We start from the raw sequence: 17,598 nt of genomic DNA on the forward strand, positions 1-17,598 counted from the left end.
TGAGCTATCTCTCCAGCCCCATGAGCAAGCTTCTGTGAGGATTAAATACAACAACCCCAGAACACTCTCTAACCCTCCTGTGGCGACAGCAGAAGCCTCGTTCGTTAGTAAGAGGCGCTGACTGGGTGATCCTGGGGAAGTCACTCCTCCTGCCTCGAGTCTCATCATGACACGTGGAACAGGTAACTCTTAGCGAGGACATCCTAGAACTTGACACGAATCTTCCTTCACACACATTGACTGAGATCAAAAGACTCAGTCTGGTCAAGATGTCCATAAGCACCACCAAAAAGAGCTGCAGATTAGACAAACCCACTAACAAAATTCCAGTGGTGTTTTCTAAGGAATAGGAAAAGTTTTCCTAAAACCCACACAGAAGTGCCAGGTGCCCCATGTAGCCCAAACCTCCCTGAACAAGAACTAAGTGTCATAGTTCCTGATGTCAAGTTATAATTCCCAAACCACCGATACCAAAACAGCCTGACACTGAAATAAAAACAGACACAGACAGGGGGCATACAACAAAGAACTCAAAAATAAACTACACACACACATACACACACACACATACACAGACACACACACACACACATATACACACACACACACACACACACACACACACACACACACACACACACACAAAGGCACCGACAATACTTCATGGGGAGAGTATTCACACTTCAGACATAAAGGTGAAGGAGAGAACCAAGTCCCCAGAGTGGTCCTCTGACCTCCACAGTCAGGCTACAGCATGTTCAGTGGTTAGTGCTCCTGCAGCTCAGGTCCCAGCACCCACATGGCAGGTCCAGGAACTCCAAGTCCGGGTGATCCAGTGCCCTCTGCTGGCCCCCACTGGCACTGCGTTCATATGCTACACTTAACATACATGTAGGCAAAACACCTAGACACACAATATAAAAATAAAAAAAGCCATGTAGAGAAGGAGGCAGAAACCCGAGTCCAGCAGAAAATCCAAGGTCTAAGGCTGTGTAGCGAACCTTTTTAAACATTTCATTATTTTTAACTATATGCATGTGTGTACCTGTGTGCATGAGTGCCAGTGCCCATCGAGGTCAGAGGCTTTGGATTCTCCGGGAGCTATTGCCACAGGTGGTTGTGAACCTGTGGAACCTAACGTGTCTTCTGTGTGGTGGTGTGAATCAGGTGCTCCCCATATTCTTGGGCATTTGGTCCCCAGTTAATGATGCTGTTTGGTTGGTTTAGGAGGGATGGTCTTGTTGGGGAAAATAGGTTACTGGGGGCAGGCTTTCAGGTTTCAAAGCCTTATGCCATTCTGTGTGCTCTGTGGCGGGCTCATGACATGGAGACTCATTGTTAATTATGAATGCTCAGCCTTAGTTTAGGCTTGTTTCTAGCTAGCTTTTTTTAAACTTAAATTAACCCACTTTTATTAGTCTATGTGCTGCTCTGAGGTTTGTGTACCTCATCTATACACGATACTATACTATACTGTACTGTACTGTACAATACTATACTATACTGTCTATCCTGCCTTCCTGCTTTTCTCCATGTCTGTCTGTCTGGCCCCTGGATGGCTGGCTCCCAGCTGGCTGGCTCCTCTTTTCTCTCTGCCCACCAGCCCTGCCTATCCCTCCTCTGCCTAGCTATTAGCTGTTCAGCTTTTTTATTGGACCAATCAGGTGCCTCAGGCGGGCAAGGTAAAACAGCAACAAACACACCTTTATGTAGTTAAACAAATGCAGCATCAACAAATGCAACACATCTTTACATAAACAATTATTCTGCAACACAAACAAATGTAACACATCTTTACTTAGTTAAGCAATACTCTATTCCACAACAGTGCTCACTCCACTTTGTGCTGGCGGTTCATGATGTGAGCTCTCCACTGTGTTCCTGCCCTCACGCCTGCTCTTGCTGCCACCATGGACTGGAAGCCCTCTGGAACCACAAGCCCAAATAAACTCTTTCTCCCATAGGTTGCCTTGGCCATGGCATTTTATCCAGCAACAGAACAGTAACCCATACACTCTGCAAGAGCAGTCTGTGCCCTTAACCACCAAGTCATCTCTCCAGCCCCTGGGGTAGTTAATCATGGTTGACAGCTTGACAGGATTTAGAAGTCACCTAGGAGACACACCTCTGTGGCTGTGAGGGTGTTTCCAGAGAGGTTTAATTGAGGCGGAAAGACTCACTCTGGGAGTGGCCCCAGCTCATGGGCCCGGGTCCTAAACAGGATGAAAAGGAGAAAGAGGGCGGAGCACCAGATCCATTGCTCACTGCTGCCTTCCCGGCCCATGGCCATCCCACTGCCTTCCCTGGGGTGACGGCCTGAACCCCATGAACCAAATCAACCCTTCTTCCTTGATTTGCTTTTGTTGGGTATTTTATCTCAATGACAAGAAAAGTAATGCCGAGGTAGAGTGTAGTGGGAAGCCATTCCAGCTTTGATCTGGAAATTCCAACCCCTATTGAGATTCTGGCAACTGTCACACCTACGAGGCAGGGCCAGGGGAGGCGCCTGGAGACCCCGGTTCCAGGACCCTGAACGGTGGAGGTTGACCGAGCAGAGCTCCAGAGAACACCGCTGGATTGCGATACACCTTCCCCAGACCCCGCAACCTACCTATTCCTTAATTTGTAAGTTATGCCATTAAATAAATATCCTTTTAACTACGTGGAGTGGCGCTCACGTGGGCCAAATTCCAAAGGCCTGGGTGGCTCCCACCCTCTCCTCCCTGGCTGGCGGGTACCTAAACCTGCCTGCAAAGTTCCATATAACCAAGGAACACCTACACGGTTCCATTCCCAAAAAAGGGAGCAGCTAGTCCGGTCTCAGTTCCCTAGCTTAGCCCCGAGACCATCGAAAGAGGCACTCCCAGGGCACTGTCTGGGTCATCAAGGTCCCTGAACGCTAAAAGATTCCATGAGACGAATTCCTCAGTGGTATGTTCACTCCCCTCCTCCACACTCCCTGCACACCATCTATAAAAGCTCTTATTTCCCCACCTTTCAGGGGGTGCATGTTCAGTGTCTTCTACTATCCCAATCTCTCTCTCTCTCTCTCTCTCTCTCTCTCTCTCTCTCTCTCTCTCTCTCTCTCTCTCTCTCCAGGGTTTCTCTGTGTGACAGCTCTAACTGTCCTGGAACTCACTCTGTAGACCAGGCTGGCCTTGAATTCACAGAGATCCTCCTGCCTCTGCCTCCCAAGTGCTGGGATTGAAGGTTTGTGCCGCCACTGCCCAGCTCTGCCCCGGTCTCTTTAGCTCCCACCTCCTGAACGTCAACAGGAACACGGTGGAATACCCCTGTCTATGGTCTCTTTTCTTCTCTTCTCTTCCTCCTGAAGAAACCCTACCTACCATGTTTTAAACATTCACAGTTTTAAATACTATTTACATGACAACCACACTCACATTTCTGTGCCAGCTCAAACCTCCCACATGGACTCCATATGCCTAAATCCCACTGGACACTTGACATCCCTGTGCGAAGGCATCCGCATGCTCCGATCTGATACTTCCCCAGGCACACATCGCCCAGGGTCTTCCCCAGACCAGTTATCCACAACCTCATTTTATAATTATCACAACAAGAGGCAGACATGCTGTCTTCAGTCTCTCCCTGTGCCGACGTGTAGACTGACGACACATCCTCTTGGTTTTGTTTTCAGAACACACCCAGAATTATCACCACCGCCAGGGCCTCCACCCTGGCCGACCAACACCATCTTTAGACTGTATCGTAGTCTTACAGTACTGCCTTATCTGCCTTCGGCAGACCTACAGCCAAGCAGCTGTGCTGAGCCTGAGTCACACTGTGCCTAGTGCCCCAAACCCTCCCAGGTTTTCCAGGCTCCGGGGGAAGAGCTAGATCGCAGACAGTGCCTCCTGTGAGACATCACATGACCACCCTGGCCGCCTTGCCAGGCAGACTCCAGCCTCAGAGTCCTTACACTTGTCACCCCCCGCCCCCCCCACACCAGTCCCCTCCCCCAACATCTGGAGTGTTCTTCAGGAGCTTGCCCCCTCTCCACCCTCCGACTCTTCATCTCCTCAGTAGTCACCTCCAGCCACGAGGCTGCCCCTGCGGCTGTCCCCTCCCCCGTTCTGTTCCCCCAATGGAACATCAGAAGCTGTGACTTGTGTCTCTGCTCACCACATGTGTTCAGCATCTAGCAATATAATCTCTCAAACATACCAAAGGGCCCGGATGACTGTGCTGCCCTGTTACAGGACGACCACAAACCCTGTGTGTTCATCATGAACTCAGCGCCTCAGGCCCTGCGGGGACGGCTTGGCTGCAGCCTGCCACCTTCTTCCACGTCTCTTCCCTCACGGGAGCCATCACTGGCTCTGGTGACTTATAACTCGGAGTTAGGTCCATCCTGTTTCATCCCGCCCCCTTACTGGCTCTGCATGACTTCCCATCTAGCCTTCCTGCCCCCTCCCCTTCCCCAATAAATCTTTGACATAACTGCCTGATGGATTTTCTTGTTTGATAATTATATAGTCAACATGAAACATATGAAGCTGCAGCAGCCTCATTTTTTTTTTCTTTTCTTTGTTTCACTTGAAACAGTTCAAGTTTACAAGAGTTAAAAGAATAAATTACTCATGGGCTCTTTCTTCACCAGCTCACTACCAAGGTGTTGCATTTGCTCAGCTGCCCTACTCACAAGCAAGCGCGCGTGCATGCGCGCTTTGAAGTTGCAGGCACTGTGCGTGCGACATCACCCCTTAATATTTCAGCACACCTCTTTTAGAATTTTTGCTTGTTTGTTTGTTTTTCGAGATAGTGTTTCTCTGTGTAGCCCTGGCTGTCCTGGAACTTTCTCTGTAGACCAGGCTGGCCTTGAACTCACAGAGATCTTCCTGCCTCTACCTCCCAAGTATTGGGATTAAAGGCCTGTGCCACCGTGCCTGGCTCAGCATGCCTCTTGTAAAAAATGAGGGTAGGGTAAGGACTGGGGAAATGGTTCTGTGGTTAAGAGTGCTGACCACACAAGCATGGAGGTCTGAGTTCAACTCCCTAGCACCTACGTAAAAAGCCAGGCACGTCCATGTGTGCCTATAACTCCAGTGTATGGGGACAGAGAACAAGCCTAAGACATCCTCCTACAGAACCAAAATGCCATGACCACATCTAAGAAAAATAACATTAATAGCATCACCCAATAAGCAGTCCACACTCAACTCCCTCTGTTCCGATCTGGGGTTCTATAGCGTGGCTCTCTGTCTTTAGTGGCCTTTACTCATAGCGGCTGCCATTCCCACTGCTTTTCACTTGTCACAACTCTGACAATAACACCTAACGTCCGATAACACGGGGTAACTTCAGCTGACAGCGCACAGTTGGACAGAGCTAGTGATCTCAAATGTTTCCAATACATAGAAACAAGGTGAGCTGGCTGTCATGGCGCACACCTTTAATCTCGGCACTTGGGAGGCAGAGGCAGGTGGATCTCTGCGAGCTTGAGGTTAGCCTGGTCTACAGAGCGAGTTCCAGGACAGCTGGAGCTACACAGAGAAACCCTGTCTCAAAAAAAAAAAAAAAAAAAGAAAGAAAAAAAGAAAAAGAAAAAAGAAAAAAAAGATTTTTGATTGATGTGATAGAATATCAATTTAGCCAGCTAATCACTTTACACATGAATCGAAACATCACATCGTACCTTGTAAAAATACACAGTTATCTGTCAGTTTTAAAAATTAGCCTACGGCCCCACCTAACTCTGAACATTCCATTCTTGCTTAAAACCCCTCATGGGTACCACCGAAAATGAAGGTGAATCAACTCCACTGACTGTCACACCTCTGGCCATGCTGAACAGCTCATGATTAGTGTCCACCAGTCAGCCTATCCACACCCAACTCTACGGTTTCTTGTCCTCAGCTTTAACTCAAGCGGCATCCCTGCCCGGAAGGCTCTTTCCTCACCTCTTTCAGGCAGGGAGTGCCTTGCCTGGTGCTCTCCCAGTATCCATCGGTGAACTCTCCATACTGTTTTCTTTCCTTTTTTTTCCCCCTTTTGGTTTTTCAAGATGGGGTTTCTCTGTGTAGCCCTGGCTGTCCTGGAGCTCACTCTGTAGCCCAGGTTGGCTTCGAACTCAGAGATCTGTCTGCCTCTGCCTCCAGAGTGCTGGGATTAAAGGCGTGTGCCACCAGTGCTCCAGCCTCCAAACTGTTTTCTAAAGTCATGCTGTACCTGTCGCCTTTCATGACGGCTGAGGACAGGAGTGTGACGCCCCTCTGGGTCTGCCTGTCCTGTCCCAAGGATAGTTTGAATGGACAACAGGACAGAGAAAGCAAGAAAGAGAGGCTGTGATCACTCTGCTTGTCACCCCCTGAAAGAAAAGGAGTCAGCTCATCCAAGATGAGCCAGTGGTCCCATTCCAAGGATGGAGATGGAGGGTTCTGGACAGGAAGTCCCTCAGCTTTCGCCTCTATAAGCTTTTCTAGGCTGAACGACTTCCGAGTCACTGTTTTCCTGTGGTAATAACAGTCAACTCTCCAGTGTAGAAAAGCCTGTTGTCGGCCTGTCTTCAGACAGCCAGAGGTAGAGTTGGGAGTTGGTAAATGTCAATGGTGGAACAAGGGATTCCCAAAGCAAGGTGCTGAACAGCGACAGCTTCAAAGAGGAGAAAAAAGAGAACAGAGGGCGCAGGCAGAGAGCTAGGCTAGACGCGAGGAAAGACGGAGCATGTTCAGAGCACCACCCCCACGACGCTGCAGGGCAGCTGCTTTGGACCCGAGAAGAGAGCTTTCAGACCAAGTAGTAGCCAAGGAGTTCAGCTCTATCTTGGAAGAAAAAGCGGGACGAAAAAGGTCTCAAAATTCAGAGCCCCAAAGACTTATTTTACATGTCAGCTCTAAAGAGTTGGTAGAGGAGTTGGAGATTGCTAAATGAAGGAGACTGCTAAAGCCATCACCAGGCTCTTGTTTTAAAAGGGTAGAGACGATGACTGATTAATCGGATCTGCCCTGTGTGCAGGTAAGCTGGGAAAGATCTGGAGGTGCAAAGGGAGATGGAAAATAAAGGCAAAAGTGCCCAAAAGCTGTTGTTGAATGATTTAAATATAGGAGGTCGTGTTCAATGCTGGTAGTTGAAATACCATGAGCTCTGTAGCCGAACAAGGGATGCCTTGAGTGACGTGAACACCTCCCTCGGGGGCATCATCCCTCCTGAAATCACTCCTATACCAACTCCCAAAACGGACGTTAAGGATCAAGTCTTGGGCACTTGAACGTTTGGATCCGAACTACAAACCATATCCAAACCATAGCAATAGGGGAGGAAGAACAAGGCAACCCCTTGCATGCTCACTGGGCGACCCCTTGCATGCTCATCAGTCAACCCCTTGCATGCTCACCAGGCGACCCCTTGCATGATTCACCAGGCGACCCCTTGCATGATTCACCAGGCGACCCCTTGCATGCTCACGGGCGACCCCTTGCATGCTCACCGGGCGATCCCTTGCATGCTCACTGGGCAACCCCTTGCATGCTCACCGGGCGACTCCTTGCATGCTCACTGGGCAACCCCTTGCATGCTCACTGGGCGACCCCTTGCATGCTCACTGGGCAACCCCTTGCATGCTCACTGGGCGACCCCTTGCATGCTCACCAGTAGTGCTAAGAGATAGGGCTTCATAATAGGAGCCAAAATGAAAACAAGCGTGGTCAGAACAGCAGACCCCAGAGCGTGCTGCAAGCAACGCTCACTGACATGATAAAATGGCTCAACTTTGGAACAACTGTGATAAATGCCCACTCTTAAGTGATAGTCTTTGTTGTGACATTTCTCAGGACATTTAAAGCGTTCTTCTACCTTTGGGTCCATCCGTCAGGGGTTTGTGGAGCTCCTTTCTTGTGGGACTATGTCTTTCTGAACAGTCTTTGAAAAACTGACTAATATTAAAGAAGCAATGTAAGAAACGGAGTTCCTTGGGAATGAGAAATGAAAATTTCGTGGCTGTTAACCACGCCTTTGTCTCCAAGAGGAAAGATGAAGTGCAGAGACGGAAGAGAGGAGAGAGAGCTGGGGGTAGGGATTTGAGGGGAGCAGTGGAGAAAGCAGGGTCCTGGGGAGAAGACATGTTGGGAGACCAGGAGCACCTGAAGCCACCAGAATGTCAGAAGACCTCAAGACAGGGTCCTGCCCAGTGCAGGATGTATGGTCGCTCCAGTCCCCAGCACCCTCACCGGCAGCTCTGCCAGGGAAGCGGGGCACCCGTGTGTCACACATGACATTATATCACTTTATTTCCACTTTACAGACGAGGAAATGCAGGCACGTGCAACGTGGTGTGACCAGAACCAAGCTCACAGAGCTCCTCCCAGGCCCACAGCTCACGCTCACTCAGTAGTGAGCTCAGGCTCCCGCTTTCACTGCTGGAGGGGGCAGCTCTGTTGTTGGCTGTATCAGAGGGAGGACTCGGATTCCGTTATGTAACACAAAAAGGATACTGCGCCGAAGTGCAATACCAAAACAGAGAAAAACGAAAAGCCAAGACCAACCCACCAGTGTCACACTGGCTGCCGGGCTGCACCGGCCAACCCCTGCAGGACCGATCTCCACAGCACATTGAGGCATTTAGACAGAATCTACGTTCTCTCTCTTTTCAAACGCTGTGCTTACTATCTCGTCTTAACTTCTACACAGATTACCTATGACTTCTCTGTGGACTTCTCTGAGATGTTGCATGTACTGCTAAAGAGAACATAAGACAGTGTTAGGATGCTAAGGCAAACACTGCGACTCTTGTACTATAACAAACTCAAAGAACTCTCCGGTTGCCAGTTCTCTTTCTGGGTATGGAGGCCCCAAAAGAGTTTCTGAGGACAGATTCCAAAAACATGAATCATAACTCAGTTAAGTCATTTAGGCTCAGAAACAGACTCACATTAAATGCTAGCATCGATCTCTGAACTATCTAACTCCTGATGCCCATCCTTAAAATCCAAAGCAAACAAACAAAAAATCACGCTATCAGGGCCGGGGTGGGAGGATGGGGATAAACTCTCCTCTGCAAAAAAAAAAAAAAAAAAAAAAGCAGCCCAAGATGTGAAAAGTTTGTACACCGAACATCTTGGATTTGTTGTGATAGCAAAGCTTCCGTTAGGATGCTACCATTTCAAAGCAGGGGGCTTCTGGAGGCTAATTCTGTGGAGCGGGCACTCTGAAATCTCTGATGTACACATCTTTGAGTCCACAGCAAAACAAGCAAGCGCCGTAGCCAGAGGAGGCGAAATGGAGAGGGTATCTGGCTCGTAAATTGCTTTATTTACCTGATGGCTGGTGAGGGAGGCTTTGGGTTCCTTGGTCCAGAACCCGGGCAGGGCGGAGCGTTCAAATTGCCGCTGGCCTCGCAGGGGCTGCTGAGCTTCGCTCCTGCTGCTTCTAAGATCCCATTGGAAATCCCTAGGGGCCCGGGGAGCCCCGAGGCCAATACACGGTTTCCAAGAGAGTGTGCCTCGGCTGTCCACACCCACCTCCGCTTGCGTTGACTTTGAATGGCTCGGGTTTCTTCCAACCCTCCTCCCCCGGCTGGGAATCTGAGCCTTGGGCCCAGAGGCTGCTCCTGAAACCTCTTCCAGATGTGCTCCCAAGGCAGGGCGGACTTGCTAGCTGGCGCGGACTTCCTCTCTCGGCTTTCTCTTGCAGTCTGCGTGCGAAACTCTCTCCAAAACCAGGCTGTTCTGGAGTAAAAGATTCAAACCCAGGGAAAAGCAAATGCTTGGAAAGAGAATTTATACCATGATGTGTCTTACGTAAATTTCAAGAGAAAGCAACAGTCTGGTTCGAGCTGGGAATCTTTTTTAAATCTCTTGGACATTGCAATGTTGCTATGGCAAATCAAAACGCAGACAACTGCGGTCTTCTAAGGAGGCTGCGATAAAGACAGACGCTTCCAGATAAGAGTGCATTTCTGCCCAAAGTGGAGAGGAATCAGGCAGGGAGGGGGCAGACTTGGTCCCAACCTCTTGCGCTCTGTAGTTTTGCAGGTGGTGATCCCCAGAAACCCAGGAATGGTACAAGCGCTTTGCCCAGGATCACGGAACATATTCTACAACGGTCCCTCTGGGCTGCTGTAAAGAGGTCCTTGCTGGCTGCCTCCGTCGCAAGCGGTCCTTTCCTTCATAAATATAATGCAACTCACACTGTAACTTCAAATTTCCAAGACTCCTCAGTAAGAGACACGGTGGGGAGAGGGGGTGGAGGTGGAGTGGGGTGCCTGTAATCCTTGAGAGATAGACAGTAGGGGTCAGGAGTTCAAGCCCAGCACAGGCTACATGAGACCTTGCCTCAAAAAATAGATAGATAAATAAACAAATAAATAAAAGTTAAAAAGGATCATCCACATTAATAAAAGTATAAAAATGTTTTTTAAGGATGTTTCTTACTTTACTCAGTGTACATGAGATATTTCAACCAACAAGTAGTATAAAATTCGTAAAAGACACTATTTTTTAAAAAATTGTTTTTACTACGTCTTTAAAATCTGGCATGGATTTTGCATTTGCAGCAAATCCCACTTCGACATTAAATTTCTTTCTTTTTTAAAAAATGATTTTTTATTTATTATGTATACAGTGTTCTGTTTGCATGTATGCCTGCAGGCCAGAAGAGGGCACCAGATCTCATTACAGATGGTTGTGAGCCACCATGTGGGTGCTGGGAATTGAATTTAGGACCTCTGGAAGAGCAGTCAGTGCTCTTAACCTCTGAGCCATCTCTCCAGCCCTTAAATTTCTTAATATACATTTAGATGTCACAAACTGAACACTTTAAAAAGTAGAACACAGGGTGGGCGTGGCAGTGTGGGCCTGTCAGCCCAGCTACTGGGAGGCTGAGGCAGAAGGATTGCTTGCTAAAGGGCATCTGGGATACAGTGGGAGTTTGAGGTCAGCCTGGAGAACTTAGTGACTCAAACCAAAATAGAAAACAGAGATGGGTAGAGCACTTCTCCCACGACAGGGCCACAAGTTTAATCCCTAGCTGGAGTCTCATATCCCCCGCTGTTTTAAATATACTTAAAATAGTTCTAGTGCCAGGCAGTGGTGGCCCACACCTTTTTTTTGTTTTGTTTTGTTTTTTGTTTTTTGAGACAGGGTTTCTCTGTGTAACTTTTCGCCTTTTCCTGGAACTTGCTTTGGAGACCAGGCTGGCCTCGAACTCACAGAGATCCGCCTGCCTCTGCCTCCTGAGTGCTGGGATTAAAGGCGTGGGCCACTTTGCTCTGAGCACTTTGTAGTTCAAAGCTGATCTGTATATGATGTTTGTCAGCTTAGTGATTGTCCACGTGGACAATTGTTGTTGTGGGGCCCCATCTTCTTCCTGGAGACTTCAGTTGATGTTAGGCCTGGCTGTGAATTCCTGCAGAAAACTGATAAGAGACTCGAACACAAAGACATATATATGCAGCTAATTGAAGCCTTTTTTCTTTTTAGAATTAGTACTCTATATGACCATTCATATCTTAACGAAGTTTAAAATGTATATATCTCTATATATTAACCTTATAAATTTTGATATAAAATTCATACTTTAAGAAAAGTTTAAAGAATCAGGATAGAATCAAAGAGTTGAGATTAGTAATAGAATAGTCCCTTAATTAATTTGGCTTTTCTCCTGTCCCATAGCAGAAGATGGCTTAATTATTTTTATTAAAAAATAGTTCTAACAGTGAGTGTAGTATTCATTTTTCCATTCAAATGAATGAAAATTTAAGATTCAGTTCTCCAGCTTCACTAACCATGTTGAAATACCCTTAAGCCACGTGGCTGGCAGCTACGGGGTTGAATATCGACATTCCTGAGGATTAAGTGTTTTCTGGACTTAGAGATGGAGAAGCAGTGTTAGAATATCTTTCAATCACATGGAACTCGGAACACTGACAAAACAAACCCATGGCTTCTGCTTCATTTTGTTCCCAGCATTTGTGTTAGGTAAACTGAATTTCTCTCCACCTTTCAGATGAGCAAGCTGAGGCTGTAAGGGAGATAAAGTCCAATGTAGCAAAGTAATTTAGTGTTGATGCTGGGATTCCTGGTGGATACTCCTCAACTATCTCCTTTTGTTTTGTTTTTGAGTCAAGGTCTCACTATGTAGCCCTGGATAGACTGGAACTCACTGTTTACTAGGCTGAACTCCAACTCACAGAGATACACCTGCCTCTACCTCTTAAGGACTGAATTAAATGTGTGAGCTGCCATACCTGGCTCTAGCTCCTTTTAAATTTTTATTTATTCATTTTTTTTTTAGTTTAAAAAATATTTTATATGTATGGGTGTTTTGTCTGCAGGTATGTATGTGCCTTATGTGTGTATCTGGTGTCGGAGAGGCCAGTAGAGGGTGCTGGGCCCCTGGAACTAGAGTTCCAGATGGTTCTGGTGCTGGGAACCGAACTCAAGTGCCCTGCAAAAACAACTGTTCCGTTGCTCCAGTCCCTCTAGCTCCTTTCGTTAAAAAAAAAGTGTGTGTGTGTGTGTGTGTGTGTGTGTGTGTGTGAGAGAGAGAGAGAGAGAGAGAGAGAGAGAGAGAGAAGGGGAGAGGAGAGGAGAGGAGAGGAGAGGAGAGGAGAGGAGAGCAGGAAAGAGAGAGATTATTTTATTTACTGGACCAAATGCAACTTCACAGTGGCTACACTACCAAAGAAAAAGTGATTCTCCCATTGGCCAGTGACTGCCAATGGCTGCTCAGCTAGGGCCAAGACATCTCACGCTCCTCCCCCATCCATGTTGACTGGATAGTGTTAACATGGATATTGTACAAGTCTGTGAGTTCACCAGCACAATGTCATTTCATGTCTAGAAGGCAGGATTCCACTATCCCTGCTGCTTGTTCTTTTCTCTCATTTAGATAAAAAAAAATGTGCATATGTATATATCCAAGTGTGGGTTTCTGCATGTGAGTGCAGTGCCTGAGGAGGCCAGAAGAGGGCATCAGAACCTCTGGAGCTGGAGTTACAGGTGGCTGTGAGACTTCCTAGTGGATTTGAGGAGCCAAATTTGGATCCTCTGAAAGAGCAGGAAGTGCTCTTAACCACAGACTCAATATTCTCTGGTTTTTAAATTCTTTCATCCTTCTCTTCTGCAGTATTTCTTGAGCTCTGTGGGGAAAGGAAGAATGATGCAGACGTCCTACTTAGGACGGAGCACTCAAGAGCAGTTGTAATGGCTATATTGTTTGGGGAGACTCTGGACTCCCCCTAACAACAACTCTAGGGAGGTATCCCATGGCTGGCACTGCGATTTTCATTTGATAACCCAGCCTTCTGGGAGCAGCATTATCCACTTACGGGGGAGGGGGGGAGCAGATGTGGTAGAGTGGTCCTCAGTCTTGTCCTAAGGCAGCTCGGCAGACAGAACCTTAAGCTGATGCCCGTCCAGGTCACTTCATACCAAGGTCACCTCATCTTCAGCTCTTATCTACTTAGGAGAATGCTTGATCAGCGTGCTGTTGAATAAGTGGATGAAACCCACTCAAAAGTGAGTTTCAAAACTGAGATAATAACTGCCTTCACAGGACCTACTTACTACTCCTATTAACTGAAATCTCTCTGATTATTATTTTTGGACCCTTTCCCTGATCCCTAATGTCTCTAACTCCAGCTCCTTTCCTTTCTATTCCTGCTGTGCCACGCTTTGAGGACACAAGAGCTTTCTTATCTATGGCCAACGTCTCCATGTTGTATTCGTGGATTCCTCCTTATGAAATAAATGAGACTGGAAAGAGATACAGGCTATCAGTGACATGTTAATGGTGCATTGGCACCCAGTGTGGACTTTGGAGCTCAGTTGTTATTTTTACATATTATTGCACGCTTTCAGTTTCTTCATCTATTAGGAGTTCTGTTAGGAGAGGCCTAACAGAACTGAGGGCTGAAATGTATCATGCATGCCAGATGGTGGTGGCACACATCTTTAATCCCAGCACTCAGGAGGCAGAGGCAGGCGGATCTCTGAATTCGAGGACAGCCTGGTCTACAGAGTGAGATCTAGTACAGCCAGGGCTACACAGAGAAGCCCTGTCTCAAAGAATAAAAACAAACAAACAAACAAACAAACATGATTTTACATTATACATATATAATACTCAGAAAAGCCTGATAAATGGAAATTAGTATTGTTGGTGCTTTCAAATCATACTTAAATGGAAATTTAATGATAATATTTAGCTAATTTAATTTAGTAATAGTTTTATATTTATATGGTTAATTGATAAAAAATTGAATATATTCAAGATATATATCATGACCGGATACATACACAGACACAAACTATGTACTGATTACCAAGTCAACACATCACCATTTATGTTGTACATTAGATTCCCAGACTCTGATCATCTTACATCTATAAGTTTGTATCCTTTGACAAACATCTATTTTCTCTAACTTCCTGGTCCATCCATTATTCTATTCTCAGTTTCTTTAACTTTGACATATTTAGAGTCTCTAAATAAGCTTTTTTGTTTGTTCGTTTGTTTTCTTTGAGACAGGGTTTCTCTATGTAGCTTTGAAGCCTGTCCTGGAACTTACTTTGTAGACCAGGCTGGCCTCAAACTCACAGAGATCCTCCTGGCTCTGCCTCCCGAGTGCTGGGATTAAAGGAGTGTGCCACCACCGCCTGGCATGCAGATTTTATAGTATTTGTCTCTCTTATTTCACTTAACAAATTGTTAAGGTTCATCCATGTTGCTCCAAATGTCAGGATCTTCTTCTTTTCATGGCTGAGTAATAGTCCAGAATACATATGAACCACGGTTTCTGTGTCCTGCCATCCATTACTGGACACTTAGATTGTCTCCATAGCTTGGCTATTGTGAGCAGTCTTCCAATGAGTACAGGGACACAGCTGTCTCTTTAAGGGATGGGTGAAGTAGAAGAGTGCTTGCCTAACAGATGTGAGGCGTTGAGTTCAGAACCAAAACAGGCATTCATTGAGATACTGATTTCATTTCCTTTGGATGTATATCCAGAATTGGGGTGGCTGGATCATACTGTAATTTTATTTTCAAATTTAAAGACTTTACTTATTTAATGTGTACGTGTGTGCGTGCCAGGCATCCTACAATGCACATGTAGACATCAGTTGGTAACTTGTGGGAGTAGTCGGTTCTCTCCTTCCACCATGTGGGTTCCAGGGATCCAGCCCCTGACACTAGGCCTAGCAGCAGGTCCCTTTACCCAGTGAGCCATCTTGCCAATCCTCTGTTTTTAACATTTTCTTTGAGAGACATCCATACTATGTTCCATAGTAGTGTACCAATTTTATTATTGACATTGAATAAAGAAACCCTGAGATAAGAAACAGAAAAAGAATTACAGCAGTAAGTTATTTGTAACTTTGTACAAATGTGCTGACTGCTTTGCCTCGTGTTTTAATTCTTCTCTACTTTATTCCTTCGAACGGAAACTCTATGAATATCTTACCTGGACAGCAATGTCTGTAGTTAAAATGCCTCTGTGGTGTTCTGCAGCTAAGGGAAGCATTCCAGTGGAAGTCACTGTCTGGAACTTCCTAGAAAGCTCCCGTTCTTCTGGCAAAGGACCATTTGGAGTCTTGCCCTTTCTTCCTGTCTGAAATCCAACCTTGATGCTGGAAGAGGAGCGGCCACTTTTCCTTTCTGAGGATCAAAGGCCCACAGTGCTGCAGATGGCCACCCAAGCTGTGCAGGGAGATCACCGCTGAGTGGGTCAGCATCCTGACGGGACACAGATGACTCACTACAGTCTAGGAACGTCGGAGATCTCTAAAAAGCGCTGCTGCTCTATGTGGAGGATGGAGCATATCTTTAATCCAGCACTCAGGAGGAGAGGTAGGCTGATCTCTGTGAGTTCAAGGACAGCTCGGTCTATCAAATGAGTTCCAGGGTAGCCAGGGGTACACCGAGAGACCCCACCTCAAAAGAAATAAGTAAATAAATACAAATGAATGAATGAGTTAAAAAGACATTGTTTGAAAGTGTAGTTAGGGACAGGGACATAAAGTTAAGAGGGTGCACAGCACCCTGGGCTTGGCAGTAACCGGGAGCCTCCACCACCACTCTTAGACTGGGTCTCAGTTGTTTTTAAATAAATGTTGAAAAGAAAATCATTGGGCTGGAATGATTGCTCAGTGGTTAGAGCACTTCTTGCTCTTACAGAGTTCGATTTCTGGCACCCTCATTGATAGCTTACAACTACCTAGAACTCCAGCTCTAGGGGATCTGATGCTCTTTTCTGGCCTCTGAGGGTACCTGCACACACACACACACACACACACACACACACACACACACACACACACACAAAATCTTTAAAAATAAGAAAATAATAATTATTCTAATAAATAGGTAGGCTATATCATACCATATAGCCCAGTTATAATATAACCTGTATCATCTAGGTATGCTCAAGTATTCTCTATGATATCATATATAATATTACTTCACAGCATTTACTCAATGATGAATTTATCTCAGGACTTAGGTTCATGGCTAAACATGATAACTGCTGCCCTTCATGTGCACTTTTAATCTGTGGTACCATTTATCACTAAACTATGTATCTGAGTCATTGCTCTTTTAGTTGAAAGTGGAACATTTATCATATCTATCCAACCAGATCAGTCTTTGCAGAGTCTTTTTTAAAAACATCTTAGGTAGTATCTACTCATATTTTTCAGCAGTTCCAGACCTGCATATGTTTTGATGATGCTCATGCCCCCATCACCACCACCTCTTCTTGTGTCCCTCTCCTCCTGAACCCTTCCTCCTTCCCAACTAGTCAGTCCCTCTTCTTTTTTTCCTGTCTTCTCTGTGTGTCCCCCTGAATTTAATTCGGGTTGCTTATGAATATGAGTAGGAGGCTTCTGTGGTTACACCTGCAGAAGACCTGCAGCGGACCTACCCTACCAATATGCCTGCACGGATGGTGGGGGTAGAGGATGAAGCCCCCCTCCCTAATGAGCTGTTGGCAGTTAATGAAATGGTGTCTCCTAAGGCCAATGAAGGAAGGAAGTATTTTGTAGTAGCCAATGAATCACTCCATGGGTCAAGCTGATTTTCCCCCCTTTTGTCTCTCATGGCCGGCATCCAAGATCCCACACAGCAGGCAGAAATAACAATGGACACTCAATCCCTCTTGCTTGATGGACCTCAGTAGTGGGTTATCACCTTGGCAGCCTGAGCTTCAGGGCTCTGGGCTCTTTTCTGCTACCCGCTGAGGGGGTAACATCAGGGTCTGCACCCAAGTCTTGGCACTGGGTTCCCTGTTTCTCAGGTGCTGTAACTGGTTTTCTCCCTTGACTCTTGAGTCCCTGCTCTGGTAACTCAGTTAGGACCTACAGGGCCTAGAGCTCGGCCTTGCTCTTCCCTCTACCTCCTCCATGTCCTGAGCCTAGGAGCTATAACAGACGTCTCAGCCACTCTCTGCTTCCTTTATCTTGAGAACAGTGCCTGTACCTGCTCGGACGCTGCTCTTGAGCCCGCCTGTTAGCATTCCCCAGAACATAGAACCTCGGCCTGTATCTGAGATATAACTGAGACCTTGCAGATTACACTCAGCTCTCTGCCACCCTTGGACACTAGTCTCTTGCTCTACAACTGACTCTCCAATGCCCTGTAGCT

The 17,598-nt window shown here is 46.6% G+C and overlaps 1 protein-coding gene across 1 annotated transcript in view; it reads right to left on the reverse strand.

The window, feature by feature from the left end:
- Positions 1-15,844, reverse strand: part of Glt8d2 (glycosyltransferase 8 domain containing 2) — a 41,403-nt gene extending 25,559 nt beyond the window's left edge. The window contains exons 1-2 of the mRNA XM_028880282.2: positions 15,422-15,844; positions 9,273-10,227 (exon numbers count right to left, since the gene is read on the reverse strand). The gene's annotated coding sequence lies outside the window, so the exon portion shown is untranslated. The remainder of the gene's footprint in view (positions 1-9,272; positions 10,228-15,421) is intronic.
- Between the last annotated feature and the right edge of the window lie 1,754 nt (positions 15,845-17,598).

The sequence above is a fragment of the Peromyscus leucopus genome, chromosome 18, assembly GCF_004664715.2.
Source record: "Peromyscus leucopus breed LL Stock chromosome 18, UCI_PerLeu_2.1, whole genome shotgun sequence".
Lineage (NCBI taxonomy): Eukaryota > Metazoa > Chordata > Mammalia > Rodentia > Cricetidae > Peromyscus > Peromyscus leucopus.